The sequence below is a fragment of the Oncorhynchus mykiss genome, chromosome 17, assembly GCF_057628025.1.
Source record: "Oncorhynchus mykiss isolate SJ-2025 chromosome 17, ASM5762802v1, whole genome shotgun sequence".
Taxonomy (NCBI): Eukaryota; Metazoa; Chordata; class Actinopteri; order Salmoniformes; family Salmonidae; genus Oncorhynchus; species Oncorhynchus mykiss.
In genome coordinates, this window is record NC_143038.1 from 62,770,422 (window position 1) to 62,787,325 (window position 16,904).

The following is a 16,904-nucleotide window of genomic DNA, read 5'->3' on the forward strand; positions in this document are numbered from 1 at the left end:
GGTATTCTATGTTTCATGTCTTGTTTGTCTATTTCTATGTTCAGCCTGATATGGTTCTCAGTCAGAGGCAGGTGTTCGTCATTGTCTCTGATTGGGAACCATATTTAGGTAGCCTGGGTTTCACTGTGTGTTTGTGGGTGATTGTTCCTGTCTATGTGTTTTTTGACCAGATAGGCTGTTTTAGGTTTTCGTTACGTTCATCACGTTCTTTATTTTGTAGTGTTTGCATTGATTCGTTTTTTACGTTTGTTCATTAAAACATGGATCGCAATCTACACGCTGCATTTTGGTCCGACTCTCCTTCTCACGAAGAAAACCGTTACAGGCTGGTGAAGCTGAAAAGCCTGAAGGACTACTGGAAAACATAATCTCTCTACCAACTGCCTTTCCCCATGACTGTTATGTCTTGCAAAAGGTTTCTGGTTATTTCACAGGCGCTTCATATCAGTGACCCAAAGGTTGATGAAACGATTGACAAGAAGAGAGGCACAGCAACGTTTGATACTGTGCAAAATAAAACCTCTCTACTACAGCATTGTTGAGGCCTGCAAAACCTACTTTCAGCCAGCCCAGAATGTGTCAATAGATGAGAGGATGGTAGCCTCAAAGGTCAGAATTGGCCTCAAACAGTACATGAGAAACAAACCAACCAAGTGGGGTTACAAGCTGTTTGTGTTGGCTGATTCTGTGTGTGCTTACACATTCATTTTTTTGTCTATGAGGGGAAGAACAGTTTTTCTACCAGTAAGGGACTTAGCTACTACTCTGTAATGGAGTTATTGGATTTTCAACTGCTAGGGAAGGGCTACAAACTGTTTGTGGATAACTTCTACACTAGCTCTACCCTGTTTGCAGACCTTAGGAAGCTTGTGGCACCATTCGTACCAACAGGGCGGGCTTTCCGAAGACGAAGGTGAACAACATGCCTAAGCGTGCTGAGCGGGGGACCATGCGATGGATCCGTGAAGATGGCCTGCTGTTTGTAAAGTGGATGGATACCAGAGAGGTGGTGAAGTGCACAACAATCCACAAGTCCTTCAGTGGGGATCATGTTGTCAGGCGTGTGAAGGACGGTGCCGGGGCATGGACCACCAAAAATGTCCCCATTCCAACTGCAGTAAAGGACTACAACAAGAGCATGGGAGGTGTGGACCTATCAGAAATGTTGATAGGCTATTACAATGTTCTCCATAAGACGATGAAATGGTACAAGACCTTCTTCTATCATTTCATCGACATTGCTGTGGTGAATGCATTCATCCTACACAAGGAAATGGCTAAGAGCTGTGGAAAGCCCTTCCTCTCACAGAAAGCCTTCAGAGAGCTGCTCATCAAGGAGCTTGCTGGCTGCAGCACCACTGCACCACGTTCTACCTACTCTACCTCTGTCCCTTCTGTCCCTTCTGCTCCTGCCACAAGTTTTCATCTGCCCAAATTTATTTCCGCAGGCATGGATATGCCTAAGGGCCAAAAGGGCACAGCATGGAGGCGTCGCTGTGTTGCTTGCAAGATGAAGTCCCCCATCACCTGCACCACATGCTTGGTGACCCTTTACTTTACAGCAGAAAGAGACTGCTATGGCACCTGGCATCAGAAGCACAATATTGTGTAGAGCTTTAGTAAAGTGTGTGGGGTTATATCCTTCCTGTTTGGCCCTGTCCGGGGGTCTCATTGGATGGGGCCACAGTGTCTCCTGACCCCTCCTGTCTCAGCCTCCAGTATTTATGCTGTGTGTGTCGGGTGGCTAGGGTCAGTTTGTTATATCTGGAGTACTTCTCCTGTCTCATCCGGTGTCCTGTGTGAATTTAAGTATGCTCTCTCTAATTCTCTCCTTCTTTCTCTCTCTCGGAAGACCTGAGCCCTAGGATCATGCGTCAGAACTACCTGGCATGATGACTCCTTGCTGTCCCCAGTCCACCTGGCCTTGCTGCTGTTCCAGTTTCAACTGTTCTGCCTGCGGCTATGGAACCCTAAACTGTTCATATTTACTCTTGAGGTGCTGTCCTGTTGCATCCTCTACAACCACTGTGATTATTAGTGTCTGACCCTGCTGGTTATCTATGAACGTTTGAAAATCTCGGTCATGTTCTGTTATAATCTCCACCCGGCACAGCCAGAAGAGGACTGGCCACCCCACATAGCCTGGTTCCTCTCTAGGTTTCTTCCTAGGTTTTGGGCTTTCTAGGGAGTTTTTCCTAGCCACTGTGCTTCTACACCTGCATTGCTTGCTGTTTGGGGTTTTAGGCTTTGTTTCTGTACAGCACTTTGAGATATCAGCTGATGTACGAAGGGCTATATAAATACATTTGATTTGGCTCCAGTGCGACTCCACAAGCTGCTCATCATCAAGTCCACTTCGATGTGAGTAAAAATATTGCCTTAGTCCCTCCATTTCGAGAGTCGGAAGTTGATTCTTATTTCTCTGTGTTTGAGCGTGTGGCCGCTGTGCTGCATTGGCCACTCGAGGTTTGGCCACTCCTGTTGCAATGTAATTTGTCTGGGAAAGCCCAGGAAGTAGTAGCTGCTCTCTCCCTGGAAGACAGTTTACACTACGATACAGTTAAAACTACAGTGTTGCGGGCTTATGAGTTGGTGCCTAAAGCTTATAGACAGCGCTTCAGGAACCACAAGAAACCCTCTCACCGTACATTTGTTGAGTTTGCAAGGGACAAAGAGTCTCTGTTTAATCGCTGGTGTTCAGCCAGCAAAGCCAACACCTTTGCTGATATTTGGGAGTTGATGCTGTTGGAGGATTTTAAAAGCGACCTCCCAGATAGAATTGTAGTTCATTTAAATGAACAGAAAGTGATGACATTGGCCCAGGCAGCAGTGTTGGCAGATGAGTACGCTTTGACACACAAGACTGTCTTTGGTGCACCTCGTTTTGAAGGCCGGACGATTATCATCAGTGCCTCGTTCAGGACGCTTTTCCTCTGACAACCCGAAGCCTTTTCATGAAATCCGTGAATGTTTTTACTGTCACCAAAAGGGTCATGTGATTGCGGACTGCCCAGTTGTGAAAAATAAACCGAAACAGTCCCCAAAAATGAAAAGTTTGGGTTTAGTCAAGTCTTTGGCTCGTCCATTGGATCGAGTTATTGATTCAGCATTTGAGTAACCGGAACCTGTCTATGCTCCGTTTATCTCTGCCGGTTGTGTTTCCTTAACAGGAGAACAAGCTGATCAAAAGCCTATCCAAATCTTACGAGACCCCGGGGCGGCGCAGTCAGTAATCGTTACTGATGCTTTACCCTGGTCTCCTGAAACATATTGTGGCTCGCATGTCATATTACAGGGGATAGAGACAAAAACCATACCTGTACCATTACACTGGGTCCACTTAGTGTCAGACTTGGTATCAGGACGTTTCCGTGTTGGTGTAGTGTCTACACTGCCAGTAAAAGGAGTCACATTGCTACTAGGGAATGATACTGCTGGTGGTAATGTCAGTCCTGTGTTAGCGGTAGTAGACAACCCAGAAATCCGAACTACAGATGAGAAATTGGTTCAAGCATTTCCACATGTTTTTCCTGCTTGTGTGTTAATGAGGGCACAATCTCGCAAGCTAGGAGATTTGGTGGATTTGGCTAGTACCATTTTTGAGAATGTTGAGGTAGAAGACAACGCACAGAGTATTCCTTCTGCAAGGCCGACAGTTTTTACTCCTGTAAAAACTAAGACAGGGGAAAGCAAAATCGCGCCCCAATTAAATGACATTATTTTGTCTGTCACCCCCAAGAAGGTGATTGAATGTCAAAAGGGAGACACTAGTCTTCGCGAGTGTTTTGCTTTGGTAATTTCCATTTAGGAAGCTAAAACTAAGGAGACTGCCTACTTTATGGAAGCAGGAGTTTTTATGCGTAAATGGGCAGCTCATGACACCGTTAGTGACTGGAGTGAAGTGTGTCAAGTGGGGTTTCCTACACCGTTCCGACAGCAGGTGCTGAGTCCTTCGACATTTTTTCTGGCCAGGTTTAAAGTCTGACGTTATCCAATTTTGTAAAACATGTCACATATGTCAACTCATTGGGAAAGTGAATCAAACAGTTCCTCGTGCTCCGCTCTGCCCGATTCCTGTGGTGGGGGAACCGTTTGAAAGAGTGATAATTGATGGTGTAGGTCCATTGCCGAAAACCAGGTCAGGTAACCAGTTCCTACTGACAAAAAGGCTGTTGGCCGTTCTTTTGCACCAGGGGATCAAGTTTTAGTTTTGTTGCCAATCCCTGGCTCATCTCTGTCGGCACGTTTGTCTGGACAATATCTGGTGGAAAAGAAACTCAGTGACACCAATTATGTGATAAAGACCCCAGATAGAAGGCGTTCTTCCCGTGTGTGTCATGTTAACATGCTGAAAACATATTATGTGCGTGAAACTCCCAACAGTTCCTCAGGAAAGCCGGTCAAGCCTGCCATCTCCAGTGTGGCTGCGGTGGTGCTGAAGCCTGGCTGGGACCTAAATGAGGATAAGGAGGACGGGTTGGAGTTACGCTATACGTTACAGCAGTGTGAACGCCTACGTATGTAATTCAGAGATGCTGAAAAAGTTACCCTCTCAAATGGAGCATTTGGATAACGATAAAACTAAGGATCTTATCCTATTGATAAACAGTTTTCTCAATGTGTTTCAGGACATTCCAAGGCACACGTCCATCTTGGAACATGACGTAGATGTGGGGAACGCTGCTCCTATACGTCAGCATCCGTATTAGGTTAATGCTACGAAAAGGGAGGTAATGAAAAGTGAGGTAGCTTATTTATTACAGAATGACATGGCAAAACCCAGTAACAGCTCCTGGAGTTCCCCATGTATTCTTGTTCCTAAGCCTGATGGTACGTCCCGCTTATGTACAGACTATCGTCGTGTAAATGCAGTTGCAAAGTCTGATTCTTTTCCTCTACCTCGCTTAGATGACTGCATTTATAAAATTGGCTCTGCTGCTTACGTTAGTAAGTTAGATTTGCTAAAAGGTTATTGGCAGGTGCCTCTGACCTCTCGAGCTTCTGACATATCGGCTTTCGTTACACCTGATAACTTTGTACAATATACTGTGATGCCCTTTGGCATGTGTAATGCACCTGCTACTTTTCAACGGCTAGTTAATATTGTGTTTGCAGATGTGCCAAATTGTACTGCTTACCTTGACGATGTGGTGATTCATTCGTCTACTTGGTATGATCATCTCTCCACTTTGAGAAGTGTGTTTCAGCGGTTGGAAAATGCTTCTTTAACCCTCAGTTTGGCCAAGTGTGAGTTTGGTAAGGCTAATGTGACTTACTTAGGGAAACAAGTGGGACGAGGTCAAGTACGCCCAGTATCTGGCAAAGGGGAAGCAATTGCTGCTTTTCCTACTCCCACGACTCGCCGCCAGTTGAGCAGATTCCTAGGGATGGTAGGGTACTATCGTGCATTCTGTAAGAATTTCTCGACGGTAGTAGCTCCCCTTTCATCTCTGCTTAGTCTCAAGGTACCATTTAAGTGGTCCAAGGACTGTAACTATGCTTTTGAGTCCGCTAAAGCGTTACTTTGTAGTGCCCCAGTGCTTGCCGCCCCCAACTTTGACAAACCTTTTAAGTTGGAGGTAGATGCTAGTATAGTGGGGGTGGGTGCGGTTCTCTTACAGGAAGATGAAGACGGAGTGGATCGGCCCGTTAGTTTCTTCTCCCGTAAGTTCAACTCGTGTCAGTCAAGGTATTCTACAATTGAACAAGAGACGCTGGCTTTATTGCTTGCCTTACAGTTCTTTGAGGTATATGTGGCCTCCAGTGCCTTGCCTGTAATGGTCTTCACAGACCATAATCCATTGGTGTTCTTGAAACAAATGTACACTCAGAACTGCCGCCTTTTGAGTGTGATATAGAGAATTCAATTGCTGAGAGCTGTGTAGTGTTAGTGGTTTCTCAGAAAGCGATTTGGTATATATTATGTTAGTTGTTGCTGAGGGAGCTGATTGGCTATGTCTGGTATGTGTCAATAGGACGCACTGTTTTGATTATTTAAATAGTTTATTATCCTGTTTCATTTGTTCCCAGGGGGGGAAGGGGAAGGCATCTAGGGAGTGCTTAGGCAAGAGGCCCGTAGTATATTCACTGTCTAGGCACACTAGGTAAGACCTGGGCGGACCACCCCCTGTATTTTGGTTAGTGCACCAGGTGGTGCTAAATTAGGTAAGTAGTGGTTAGGCAGGTAAGATAGGAGAGGGGGCTTTGACATTTACATTCTTTGCTTTGGTTCCATCCAGCCCCTTTTCCCCATATTACCGTGTGAAGGAATAAATTCTTAGTAAACTGTAAATTCTGCCTTTTGTCATCCTTACCCGCACCTACAGTCCATACCTCTTTCGCTTCACGGAGAGTTGAGTTGTAGCAGGGTGTTGCGTTCCCTCTTCAGAGAGGCGTGCGTAACAGTAGCCATTGAATTAGCTGGTATATGGGCCTAGCTCGAGGCTAGCTCAAGGCTAGCTGGTGATTGCTTCGGGACAGGGGCGTTAGCTAACAGTAGCCACTCATTTGCAGCTAGCTAGCTGCGATGATCCAGTGTAATGATCCAGAACAGAAGGAATCCGGTGATTGGTAGAGAGAAGCAGTCCGGTATGCTCTAGGTTGATTTTGCGCTGAGCAGACAGGCATGTGTTGTCTGAGCTAAGGCTGGCTGGTGACCTAGAAAAAGGTGAAGACCGCTAGCTGTGGCTAGCAAAGACTAGTAGCTAGTTAGCTGGCTAGCCTCTGATGGAAGTTCCAGTTATAAGGAATAAAAATAGCAGATCCGTACCACATTGGGTGAGGCAGGTTGCGGGAAGTATATTTAGTTCATAGATAGAAAGTGAGATTAAGATATATACAGAAAAGACTGGCTATTTACATGGGATAAGACACGGGATAAGACAAATACACACGCCCTACTGCTACGCCATCTTAGACAAAATGTATGTTTATTTATTATCCCTTTTGCACTTTAACTATTTGCACATTGTTACAACACTGTATATAAACATAATATGACATTTTAAAATCTTTATTATTTTGGAACTTCTGTGAGTGTAATTTTTACTGTTCATTTTTATTGTTTATTTCACTTTTGTTTACTATCTACTTCACTTGCTTTGGCAACATATGTTTCCCATGCCAATAAAGCCCTTGAATTGAGAAACAAAAAGAGGCTGAGAGAGAGAGATACAGAGAGAGAGAGAGAGAGAGAGGGAGAGAGAGAAACAAAAAGAGGTTGATAGAGATACGGAGAGAGAGAGAGACACGGAAAGATATATATATATATATACAGTGGGGCAAAAAAGTATTTAGTCAGCCACTAATTGTGCAAGTTCTCCCACTTAAAAAGATGAGAGAGGCCTGTAATTTTCATTATAGGTACACTTCAACTATGACAGACAAAATGAGAAAAAAAAATCCAGAAAATCACATTGTAGGATTTTTAATTAATTAATTTGCAAATTATGGTGGAAAATAAGTATTTGGTCACCTACAAACAAGCAAGATTTCTGGCTCTCACAGACCTGTAACTTCTTCTTTAAGAGGCTCTTCTGTCCTCCACTCATTACCTGTATTAATGGCACCTGTTTGAACTTGTTATCAGTATAAAAGACACCTGTACACAACCTCAAACAGTCACACTCCAAACTCCACTATGGCCAAGACCAAAGAGCTGTCAAAGGGCACCAGAAACAAAATTGTAGACCTGCACCAGGTTGCAATCGGTAAGCAGCTTGGTTTGAAGAAATCAACTGTGGGAGCAATTATTAGGAAATGGAAGACGTACAAGACCACTGATAATCTCCCTCAACCAGATCTATAAAGTTCTCCTTTTTTGCCACTGTATATATATATATATATATACAGTGGGGCAAAAAAGTATTTAGTCAGCCACCAATTGTGCAAGTTCTCCCACTTAAAAAGATAGAGAGAGAGAGATACAGAGGTTGAGAGAGAGATACAGAGGTTGAGAAAAATAAATATACAGTTTACAAACAGAGGGAGGGAGAGAGAGAGAAAGAGGGATGTGTTTTTCTCCAAGTCGGGACCGAAATTACAACAAGCAGCACAGGTTCCATTGTGTCTGGTATCAGATTATTTTATGTTTATGTGTTTTCACTTGTGTGTGTGGTTAAGTGTGTTTGTATTTGCAAGTGTGTGTGCATTACTTTTAACCCCCCTCCCCACTATTATTTGGGGTTAATGTTGTGTGACTAAAGATAACTATCAAAAAATAAATACACAGCCTGTAGCTTTACTTACCTTTCTTTTCTCCACCCACTCAAATCATTTACAAGCTACTAACGCGTTACTCTGTTACTACCTTCTATTTCTACCCTTCCTTCCTTCCCTCCCTCCATCCCACCTCCTTCTCTCCCTCCATCCCCCATGTCCTCCTTCCCTCCATCCCCCATATCCTCCTTCTCTCCCTCCATCCCCCATGTCCTCCTTCCCTCCATCCCTTATATCCTCCTTCCCTCCTTCCATCCCCATGTCTTCCAGTATAAAGGGAAAATAATACCCTTCGTTACTTATAACAGAGAAGAAATGGCAAAATTATGCCACAAATGTAAGATAGATTTAGAATACCCAGCTTTTTTGTTTGGCCTTGTTGTTCATGTGCTGGTCAGCGTGAGCAGAGATTGACTGGAGAAAATGATGTCTTTTTTTTCTGTGTTTTTTATTATAAAAAAGCAGTGAACCATTCACTCAGAAACACAAAGATGTAGGCAGAGAGAGACCAATGCCTCCATCTCCCCAGACACAAGGTAATTTTTTTTCTCTTTTTTCCTCTTTTCTCTTTTGTTGCTCACAAAACAACATAAAGTGCCGTTTAACTCTGGCGCTTGCCTCAGAATAGCCCTGGAGGAGCTGTCCTCTGTTATAGTCTCTGTGAGGGCGTGTCAGTGCGTAGGTCTAGTGTCCAGTATGTATGCATGCCAGTGTGTAGGTGGGTTGGTGTCGTAGTGCCCATTATATACGCGTGGCGTGTCAGTGTGTAGGTGGGTCGGTGTCATAGTGTCCAGTATGTATGTACGAGTGGCGTGTCAGTGTGTAGGTGGGTCGGTGTCATAGTGTCCAGTATGTATGTACGAGGGCGTGTCAGTGTGTAGGTGGGTCGGTGTCATAGTGTCCAGTATGTATGTACGAGTGGCGTGTCAGTGTGTAGGTGGGTCGGTGTCATAGTGTCCAGTATGTATGTACGAGTGGCGTGTCAGTGTGTAGGTGGGTCGGTGTCATAGTGTCCAGTATGTATGTACGAGTGGCGTGTCAGTGTGTAGGTGTCGAGGTGTCGAGGTGTCCAGTGTGTGAGAGGATGAATCTGCAGTGAAAGCATGTGTATGAATAACTATGTGAAATATTCTCTGTAAACATCTCCTCGTTGATTTGATTAGAGGGCTCTCTTCTTCCTCATGTCTGTCTCCATGGGCACCATGAAACGGTCTCCTCACAGGTGAAACACAGAACCACTGGCAACATCTCCTAAAATCCATCAGATTCGTGCAGGATTTTGTGTATGTCACAGAGGTTTTTGGGTAATGTAGTTCATTACTGCTCCTCTCTCTGCAGGCCAGCAATCTAAACTCTCCTGATGGCAGCAGACAGATTGGCAGTGTTAATGGAGCAACGAGGGCCCCCTGCTTACTCTCTCAGCAGACATGACTTCCGTCCTCTAGGGTCTGGCTGGCTCACCGACAGTCACTGTGGTTGTTTGGAGGGAGGCATCTGTAGAGGGTGTATTATTGTCCCCTGTGTGGCTCTCCAGTCCTTAGAGCTGTAATCACAGCAGACTGCATGTCACCGCGCCTTGCTCTAATTGGCATGTCCCTCTCCATGCACTGAGGAAGGGGATGGGCCTTGTGAGGCTGCCATGGCGACTGGGCCATTTAATGAGAGAGAGCACGCTGTGACTAATGACATCCCTGAGCCCATCAGATATACAGCAAATGGACAATTTTGCTGCATCACTCATACACACACAAAATCACTCTAACTAACAATACACCCTGACACACAGTGACACACACACACCATCGAGTTAGAAGTGTATTGACGGACTCAAATACAATTCCTTTTGTCTCTACTTGTGACCCAAATGGCAACTTTTGAAGTCTATCTGTTGACATTTGCCATGTTGCAGGTTATATTAGCATTATCTAATAGTCCATTGGTGATATCTAATAAGCTATAATCATCTATACTACATGCCTTTATTGAGTATTAGGTGGATCATTAGATCATCTATAAGGGTTAGGGTTAGAGTGATGTTAGACATCTATAAGGCTTAGAGGGATGTGGGACATCTATAAGGCTTAGAGGGATGTGGGACATCTATAAGGGTTAGAGGGATGTGGGACATCTATAAGGGTTAGAGGGATGTGGGACATCTATAAGGGTTAGAGTGATGTGAGACATCTATAAGAGTTAGGGTTAGAGTGATGTGGGACATCTATAAGGGTTAGAGTGATGTGAGATATCTATAAGGGTTAGGGTTAGAGTGATGTGGGACATCTATAAGGGTTAGGGTTAGAGTCATGTGGGACATCTATAAAGGTTAGAGTGATGTGAGACATCTATCTATAAGGGTTCGAGTGATGTGGGACATCTATAAGGGTTAGAGTTAGAGTGATGTGGGACATCTATAAGGGTTAGGGTTAGAGTCATGTGGGACATCTATAAGGGTTAGAGGGATGTGGGACATCTATAAGGGTTAGAGGGATGTGGGACATCTATAAGAGTTAGAGGGATGTGGGACATCTATAAGGGTTAGAGTGATGTGGGACATATATAAGGGTTAGGGATAGAATGATGTGGGACATCTATAAGGGTTAGGGTTAGAGTCATGTGGGACATCTATAAGGGTTAGGGTTAGAGTCATGTGGGACATCTATAAGGGTTAGAGTGATGTGGGACATCTACAGGGGAAATCATCAATGATGGGCAGGCAGGACTTGATCTGAGTCGTGATGAGGAGGACAGAGCATCACTGGTTCATGGAACTGGAAAAAATAATTAATTGGAGGCGGGAGCATCTCCCTTCATGCTGTTTATTGGTACATTAGAGACCAGGGCACATTCTGGAATCTCTGGTCAAGCACATCCATAGCGTTTCATGCTTTGAACTTGAGCTCTATAACATACATATCTCTATCAGTCTCTGACCACAATATATTTGTTGATCTCACAAATGTAATGATAACAGCCATCTAAACAGAGGTCATTGTGTTGTAGTGGCCTTGAATGTGACAACCCTAAAGGGGACACTCGTGGCTTAGGGGTATGTACAGTGGGTATCACAAGTATTCACCCCCATATGATTCTTGAAAAAAAAATTGCATAACAAAGTGGGATTGAAATTAATTTAATTGTGATTTTTTTTGTTGTCATTGATCTATTTAAAATACTCTGTCAGTGGAAGAAATATTCTCACATTTTAGTTTTATTAATGAAAAATAATACTGTATTCAGCTCCCTGTTAGAAACACATTTGGCAGCGATTACAGCTAAGAGTCTTCATGGGTAATTCTCTAAGAGCTTTGCACAACTGGATTGCGCAATATTAGCCCATTATTATTTTTAAAAGTCTTCAAGCTCTGTCAAGGACCATGGCTGGAAGGCCATTTTCAAGTCTTGCAATAGATTTTTCATGAGATTCATGTCAAAACTGTAACTGTCTTCTTGGTAAGTAACTCAAGTGTAGATTTAGCCTCGTGTTGTAGCTTATTGTGCTGCTGAAAGGTGAATTCCTCTCCCAGTGTCTGGTGTAAAACAGACTGAAGCAGGTTTTCATCTAGGACTTTGCCTGTGCTTAACTCCATCCCGTTTCTTTCACCCTGAAAAGCTCCCCAGTCTCTGACAATGTCAAGTATAACCATAACATGATGCAGCCACCACCATGCTTAAAAATAAGGAAGCAGTTACTCAGTGTTGTGTTGGATTTGCCCCAAACACAAGGCTTTGCATTTCGGACAATACGTTTATTATTTTGCTGTGTTTTACAGTATTACTTTAGTGCCATGTTGGATGTGTTATTTTTATTCTGTATATTTGTATTCTTCTTTTCACTCTGACATTTAGGTCATTATTGTGGAGTCACTACAATGTTGTTGATCCATCCTCAGTTTTCTCCCTTCACAGCCATTGAACTCTGTAGCTGTTTTAAAATCACCAATGGCCTCATGGTGACATTCCCGATAGCAGTGTCATTTAGGCTTAGGCGTGTTTTAATGATGCATCATTCCTACAAAGGCTGAAGATGTAACGTATGTTTCCCAAAACCCCACCAGAGAGACCGTTTGCTAAGTAACTGATTAATAAAAAATACAAAAATAAGCTGCATAATAAATGAATGTGACTGGTCAGTTATGTGAGTCAGGAGCTGGTCCCCAAAAAGTTTTGAAATGACCTAGTCAAAGTCCAGATTTAATCCCAATTGAGATGTTGTGGCAGGACTTGAAACGAGCAGTTCATGCTTGAAAACCCACAAATGTTGCTGAGTTACAGCAGTACTAAGTTTGTTAATTAAATAAATGAAATAAGTATAAATGTTTTTTTGTTATTTGTAAACACAGGCTCCCTTTATCTAATATTACATTTTGGTTGAAGACCTGATAACATTCATTTGAGAAAATATGCAAAAAAATACAGAAAATCCGAAAAGGGTCAAATAATTTTTCACGGAGTTGTTTAATTTACAGAAGAGTTTTGGAACCTCTTACTCTGGCTGTTAAACTCAATGGGATACGTAACCGGAACACGCTTTTTCACAGCGCTGTTTAATCTACAGAAGGGTTTTGGAACCTCTTACTCTGGCTGTTAAAATGGCTGCCAGTTTCGACTTGAATGGGAACTGACATTAATGGATTATATTTCTATGGTTGGTTGCGGCTGTCACTTTTTGCAGATTTAGAAATACTGCACAATCATGGGAAAAACATACACTATGGCTTCTTCTTCCTCATTAGGTAAGTCAGTGTGCTATTGGACTTTTTATTTAGTGGCTTACCCTACCGTTTACTATGTACATTTGAAGTCGGAAGTTTACATACACTTAGGTCGGAGTCATTAAAACTCGTTTTTCAACGACTCCACAAATTTCTTGTTAACAAACTATAGTTTTGGCAAGTCGGTTAGGACATCTACTTTGTGCATGACACAATTAATTTTTCCAGCAATTGTTTACAGACAGATTATTTAACTTATTATTCACTGTATCACAATTCCAGTGGGTCAGAAGTTTACATTTACTAAGTTGACTGTGCCTTTAAACAGCTTGGAAAATTCCAGAAAATGATGTCATGGCTTTAGAAGCTTCTGATAGACTAATTGTCATCATTTGAGTCAATTGGGTGTTCCCTTTGGATGTATTTCAAGGCCTACCTTAAAACTCAGTGCCTCTTTGCTTGACATCATGTGAAAATCAAAAGAAGATCAGCCAAGACCTCAGAAAAAAAATAATAGACCTCCACAAGTCTGGTTCATCCTTGGGAGCAATTTCCAAATGCATGAAGGTACCACATTCATCTGTATAAACAATAGTACGCAAGTAGAAATATAAACACCATGGGATCAAATGTCCTCTGGTCTGATGAAAAATAAATAGAACTGTTTGGCCATAATGACCATCGTTATGTTTGGAGGAAAAAGGAGGAGGCTTGCAAGCCGAAGAACACCATCCCAACCGTGAAGCACTGGGATGGGAGCATCATGTTGTGGGCGTGCTTTGCTGCAGAAGGGACTGGTCCACTTCACAAAATAGATGGCATCATGACGAGGGACAATTATGTGGATGTATTGAAGCAACATCTCAAGGAAGTTAAAGCTTGATCGTGAATGGACAATGACCCCAAGCATACTTCGAAAGTTGTGGCAAAATTCCTTAATGACAGCAAAGTCAAGGTATTGGAGTGGCCATCACAAAGCCCTGACCTCAATCCTATAGAAGATTTGTGGGCCGAACTGAAAAAGTGTGTGCGAGCAAGGAGGCCTACAAACCTGACTCAGTTACCACATCTCTGTCAGGAGGAATGGGCCAAAATTCACCCAGCTTATTGTGGGAGACTTGTGGAAGGCTACCCAAAACGTTTGACCAAAGTTTTATTATTTAAAGGCAATGCTACCAAATACGATCCTAACTGATCTAAGACAGGGACTTATTACTAGGATTAAATGTCAGGAATTGTGAAAGACTGAGTTTAAATGTATATGGCTCAGGTGTATGTAAACTTCTGACTTCAACTGTGTATATATATATATATATTTCCTCCTAATATTGTACAATCATTGTGTCGCTTCATTGGCCTGGGCTATTGTTTATTTGAATTCAAGACCAGATTGATCTCAGTTTGTCAGTGTCTCAGTTTGTCAGTACCAACTCATTTCGGTAATTTGTGTGGTATTAGAAAAGATTCAGCTAATGTCTTCTGAAATTGTAAGAGAGGTAGCATTGCATGACATGCATTTTTAAAAGGCAGATTTTCTTTTCCCGGACCGTGTCCAAAATATATTTAAAGAGTGATTGGATAAAACATTGAGTTTGGCATTACTGCTTTTAGGCAATAGAAACACATTGAATAACAGATTCACCAGCAGTAATGCCAAATTCAATGTTTTATCCAATCAGTTTTTAAATATGTTTTTTGATACCTTAAGGGGTCTTAATATTCATAATCAAGCAGCTAAATAATCCATGGACCATCTTAAAACAGTTACATATGTTAGCTTAGACCCCCCCCCCCCCCTCCCCCTCCCCCTCCCCCTCACTGGCTTAGACAGGTTTTAGACTCTAGAGGGTTACGGAAACGTGTTACAAAAATTGGTCACATGACTTGCATGTGTCGCTCGATGCAGGCCTCGATCTGTTCCGTTGCAAGTGGTTTCATTAAAAAAAAATATTGTAACTTTTATTTAACTAGGCAAGTCAGTTAAGAACAACTTCTTATTTACAATGACAGCCTAGGAACAGTGGGTTAACTGCCTTGTTCAGGGGCAGAACGACAGATTTTTACCTTGTCAGCTCGGGATCCAATCTAGCAACCTTTCAGTTACTGGCCCAACACTCTAACCACTAGGCTACCTGCCTCTAACCACTAGGCTACCTGGCTGCCTGCCAATTCATAATTCAGAAATGTGGACAAATTCGTTGTTTTATTGAAAGTGCGCTTTTGCCCAAACTATTATTATTTGAGTCAGGAAATGTGTACTTTTTCACCTAAAACATTTGATTATTTTACATCATTATTTTATGTGGCTGATTGCCACAGCAGCGGAGGTGGGTAACGACTGTGCATGTGCGCCCTCGAGGGGGAAACTTAGAAACATCATGATATGCGATACATGGTACACATGGTACACGTACAGCATTGACTGCGATGCTGCCTCCGCAGAAGTCAGAGCCTTCAGACTTCTTGCACTTCGGGGAGCGGTAATACACATCCAATAAATTGTTGTGCACCGCACCACACGTAGTGACTTAGGGCTAATCTCTACAGCCACCCAGCTAATTACAAGCAACTGGCTAAACGAAAAAACAAGGCCTTACCTCTTCTGAGATGTTGGAGTCCGTTTCCCGGTGCTTGACATAGGAGGTCAGCCAAAATAGCATGAAGTAAAGAGACTTCACAGTTTTCTCACCCACATCTCCATCCCAAATCTCCTCATTGCCCCCCAGAAAAATGATCCTACATTTAGTCTATCGTTTATATGTGTATTTCACACTATGTTGAGGTAAAAATCTGAGTATAATGCTTGTATCGATGTCAACCCCAATATATGTTCATGTCACCAATACACTGCATTACAGTTGAAAACGACTTAACTACCACCATCGATTTGTGTATGCTAGCTATGCTACCAGCTTATACGAATGGGAGTTAGTATTTAGGTGTCACTATTTCTAAACCTGTTCTAAATTGTATGCAGCGAAAATAGATAAATATATCAACATCAGATTTTAGTAACCCCATCGTGGGCCTTTTTCAATACATCAATCATGACAGATTTGACAAATATCCACTTTGTTAGATCAGATTTGTTGGATCTGAGCCACTCCATTGTCCGCCTGTCTCCAATGGTCTGCATTCTATTGACCCCTTTACCACATCTATCCCCATTACCGCCCTGATCTCTTTCCAGGAGTTCAAACTCATTTTAGTGTCTTTGAAATCCATACATGAGGTATTGTGACGACCCTCCCACTCTGTCTGCCATATTCTTTCTCTTTGCTCTCGTTTTCCTTATTAGGATGCCGGTGGGCAGAGCCGGGAGCGTCGTCAGAGACATGGGACACACCTGGGCCTGGGTGTGTCCCAGGATAAATACACCACTTCCCCAGTCATGGAGGAGACTCTCTCCATGCAGACACTTTTATAGGTTTTGTTGTGGTACTTTTGTGGCCTTTTGTTTGTTTGCTTTGGCACCTTTCAACACCCCGCATTCACATTTATGCATGCAAACACTCACTTGCACTACTGATTACTGATTACACACACCATTTTGAACTGTATTTAGTTTACTTTATTTAATAAATATATTTAGTTATTTCTTGTCTCCACGTTGTCTCCCTTTTGTTACGAACTTCGAGCCGCTTCGTGACAGTATCATAAAGATGGTTTTTATTTGTGAACCTGTTCTGATAGCCTTTTGTCAAAGTTCTCCATGTTTGTTGTGAAGGAAGTGAGATTGTGTTTACACAGGATACACCGCCCTCACCTACTGTCATATAATCATGTCAATGCGGAGCCATGCAGAGCTCGATTTGGCATCCGCAAGCCTCCGGAAGCTCCGCAATTGCATCACACCGTCCGTATAGAGCCTCCAGACCACATTTACAGATCAAGCATAATATTATATTTTAGGCATATCACAGGTAAAATAAGTTACGCAAAGTGAAAAAAGAGATGGCCGCAAGAGCAAGCTGG

General features: G+C 42.8%; 1 pseudogene; it reads left to right on the plus strand.

Annotated features, from left to right (window-relative positions):
- The first annotated feature begins 1,273 nt into the window (after window positions 1-1,273).
- LOC149976109 (uncharacterized) lies at window positions 1,274-16,795 on the plus strand (annotated as a pseudogene).
- Window positions 16,796-16,904: the final 109 nt, after the last annotated feature.